General features: G+C 30.3%; 1 protein-coding gene across 2 annotated transcripts in view; it reads right to left on the bottom strand.

Moving 5' to 3' along the window:
• LOC117177109 overlaps window positions 1-4,358 on the bottom strand; it is a 146,872-nt gene that overhangs the window by 139,221 nt on the left and 3,293 nt on the right. The window lies entirely within an intron of this gene.

Here is a 4,358-nt window from a genome sequence, read left to right as displayed (position 1 = left end):
TGGTATTGGATATTGTTGACAGATGACAATACGCCAATTAGCACAAATGGTAAGTTCCGACAGTGCCTACAAGTGTGCCTACTAGACGCTAGATGGCAATACTGGTTTCATATGTATACACCTGGTATATATAATAGTATTAATATTTATATCATTTATATTTTATAATTAAAATAGCGTAACCTTGAAATATGCGCATATATAGAGGCGCGCGAAGTATTCAAATCATGAAAATCGGCAGAATCGAAAATTGGAAATATTAAAATCCCAATCTCTTTATTTTATATCAAAGCGGAGAGAGATATAAATAGAACCACCGAAGTTTTCCGACCGGCAATCGTGCACCTTCGAGTTTTCAAATTCAGGAGAGGAGAAATGGGTTGCGTGCGCAATCCAGTCATCGTCTCCTACTATATTTACACGGGCATAGCCCTGTCATAGTATTGGATCACATCTCGTTTCCATTCTGAGAACCTACGTCATCAACCCCACGTAGTAAATCTATTTTCTTGAAAAAAGTTAACATTTTGAAGAAAGTATCCTTTTTGGTTGAAAAGTCAACTGTTTCGTTAAGCATAAAATCATCTCTTGTATTTAAAAATATTATACTTTGAGAAAAGTTAACAATTTAGTTCAAAGTTAATTTTCTTAGGAGGATTCTTAACTTTACTTGTAAATTCATCTGTTTAGTTAAAAATCTAACTGCTTTGTTACAAAATCGTTATTTTGTTTGATTTTTTTCAATGGAAATTTGTTTCTCCTACTTAAAGATTTATAATTTTAGTTGAAAAATCATCTCATTAGTTCTAAATCTATATATTATGCTACAACCTTTTTTTTGGAATTTAATTATATGACTGAACATTCATCAATTCCATATATCGTGAAAAGTTTTACTTTCTTTCTTAATTGAAAATTTATCTATATTGTTAAAACAATTTTGGTATTAATTCATGCTTCTTACTTAAAAATTCATCTCTTTACCTGAAAAGTCAACTGTGTTGTTGAATCTTCAACCTCATTCGACTGTTTGGTTGATAATTCATGTATTTCGTTAAAAATTCATATTTTTTGCTACAGAATTAATACTGTTATTTCTTCAAAATTAAAAACTTTGGTTTGAAATTCATTTATTTTGTTTTAACGCTCTTAGCCTAGACTGCGTGTATTATATCCGGATGATATTTTCGGCTAGCTATATAGTTGTTTTAGACTTGAAAATAATTATAGTAATATGTTGAATTTATCTACTTATGTTTACAGCATTAATTTTTGAGAGTTTTTTAGCTATAATTTCGAAAAAGAAAAATCGCGATACGTTATTCAGAACCAAAGATATTGAAGTCTAGGCCGAGAGGGTTAAATTCGAATTTTTTGTTTAAAAGTAAAAATACGTAGTTGGAAAGTCATGTATTTCGTTACAAATTAGTAATTTTTGATACCAAATGAATCTTCTCGATTGTAAGTTCAATTACTTAAGTCATTGTTGAACAAATTTGTTAAAAATTAATTTTTTGACTGAAGATTTATCATTTTTGTGGAAAATTTATCTCTTTGGTTGAAAATTAAACTATTTTCTTGAAAATTTATCAGTTTCAGAAGTAGCTTCAACTATTTCGTTAAAAATTCGTATATTGTCAGATGTTAAATAATTTTTATTCTTAAAAAAAGTTCACAATTTGGTTAATAATTAATTTTTGCTATTAGGATTACTCCCCTTACCTGCAAAATTCATGTTTTGGTTAGAAATGTAACTATTTTATTTTTTAAATCTTTGTTCTTATAAATAAATTATTTTTTAACCAAATTTATATAAATACACAGTTGCATCTCAGAATGCACTGCTCGGAAAAATTTAAAACTTGTGTTTTGTCTATATCGATATTTGATTTCTTGAAAGCAACAAAAATATTTCGATTCAATGAATACTTCTCGCAATGAATTGTTGTTACAAAATGGCTGTTTTTAACAGGAAATCGTCTAGGTTCTTTATTTTGTAATAAAACTTCCAGCTAACTAGTGTCACAATTTCTCCTGAAGCCGTTGCGAAAGTTATACCAAATAACATTCATAATATTGCTTCTTCTTCATAACCCTTTTTCTTTATTGTTTATACCAATTTTATAAATACAGACTCTCATTGAGCAGAACTGATTTTTTAAACACAATTTTATTTATCTATACCAGTGTGGAAATATCCCGGGTTAGCCCTGTTACAATAAGGTTTCTGGTCGGGGACTGACCGAGCTATGTTTGTTTTTAAGAGCCTAGCCGTGCGCTGGTCGGAGACACGCTAGGCAAAATTTATGTCAAAACCCCAGTCGAGGGCTGACTGAGCTCTGATCGGACAAATCTTATGATCGAATGCTCAGACGGTAGCTGGCCGGGCGCTGATTAGCAATAAAAAAATGGTTAAACTTTGTTTATAACTTAATTACTTTTTCTGATTTCATTAAGAAATGGATGTGTATACCCGCATGGATGTTCCACGCGTAGTAATATATTGGATGAACATCTTTTTGACACCACAAATTTTGAGGTTTCATTAGTTCAGACTTACGAACAATGCATTTTGTGACAAAAATTCGATAACACATTTTTGAAATTCGAACTGTTTTTTTTTAAGAAAAAATTCTAAGTTCCATCTTTATGAAAAATTGCAAATGTTCAGAAAATTTTTCATTTTATATCAATCTTAAACGTTGTAAAATAGTATAAAGCACCTAAAAACTAATCCTTACACGAAAGTCAAAAAATGTTAATATTAGGACATTTTGAACATTCACGATTAAATTTTTGAGTGCCGTCATTACAAATTTCAAATGTTCATAAAAAATTACATTTTTTGTCATTGTAAAAAGTTGTGAATCAGTGTACAACGGGAAAGAAGAAAATATCACGCGAAGAAAAATTGTAATAAATTTAAATTATTTATTTGAAAATTATTTTATTGATATTCCTATTAAAAGTTCGTGTATTATATATTTACATAACGCCGCATAATAATAAATAATTAAAAAAAGAGAACTTAAAATTTGGCACCGTAACTTTTCTGAACTGTAACTTATGAGGATGGCTTTTTCAACGAGTTTCAACTCGTCGGTTTAGCGCAGTCATTAGCACTCTCGACTGCTAATCGTTAGGTTTAGGTATAGATATATAGGTTTGATACCCCGTAGAGATAGAAATTATATTTATAATATAATGTTTAAAAATATAATATATGTATTTACTCTAAACAGGACTATTAATATTTAAAGTAAAAATACTCGCAATCATTTAATATTTATTTTTTAAATACCGCTTTTGTCTCTCAACGACTACGTGAAAATAGTTAATGTTGTCTGTGTGCGGGGCATGTGGAATTTCATATATTATTATGTTCGAATTCTACAGTAAAAAAGAATCAAATTGATTCTCTCATTCAGTGAATGATGCTAATCATACAATTGAAACTCCAATCATTTAAATCTAGTAAAGCACCAATTGATCTTGTCCGGGCTACGGTCAGGCTCCCCGACTAGCTCCCGGCCATGATCCATGGCCGGACCCTGGCCAGCGCAGCGTGACGATGCTGGTCGCATTCCGACCAGAAACCTCGGACACAGCCCGACTTAAAGTCGGGCTGCTTGGCCAGCTCCCGGCTTAAAGCCGGGCTCTCCGGCCCATTGAATGGCCACCCCTCGACTTACATTTCCACCCGGGTAGCAGAAAATAACACTTTTCATTCTCCTTACCTTTCCTCTTACGACGAGTCATTATTTTATTTACTGCCTTATAAATAATATATCTTTGACAAATCTACAGAATTATTTATTTTTATTTGATTTATTCATTTATTTTAGATCAAAAAATAATAATTTTCCAACGAAATACAGAAAATTTCAACTGAAAATTATGCATTTTGAAGAAAATAGTTCAATTTTGTAGTAAAGAGATAAATTGTAAACAAATTCAAACAAGAAGTTGTATTTTCAAAGAAGAAGATTAATTTTGCACCGGAAAATACCAATTTGTACAAAAGAAAGGACTTTTCAACTAAATATATGTGTTAATTTTTTAAAAAAAAATACGAATTTTGAAAAAAGGAAATCCTTTTAAAACCAAATTGTTGAATCTTAAAGTAGAATATTCTCATTCTATGCGAGAAAAGATGAATTTTTAACAAAATATATGAATGATCAATTATTACGTTTATTATGTTAATTGCCAACGGTTTAACCGAAGAAATAAGAGCAAGGGGCAACGAAGTAAAAGTTTTTCTCAGCCATGTTAAATAATGCCCGTATGTCAATATACTGTACCAATAATTTTTGTCTTTAATTATTTTAGAAAAAAAATAATTTCCTGTATCTCAG

This window comes from Belonocnema kinseyi, chromosome 7 (assembly GCF_010883055.1).
Source record: "Belonocnema kinseyi isolate 2016_QV_RU_SX_M_011 chromosome 7, B_treatae_v1, whole genome shotgun sequence".
Taxonomy (NCBI): Eukaryota; Metazoa; Arthropoda; class Insecta; order Hymenoptera; family Cynipidae; genus Belonocnema; species Belonocnema kinseyi.
Note: the sequence above shows the minus strand (reverse complement) of the source record. Positions and strands in the feature narration are given on the sequence as shown.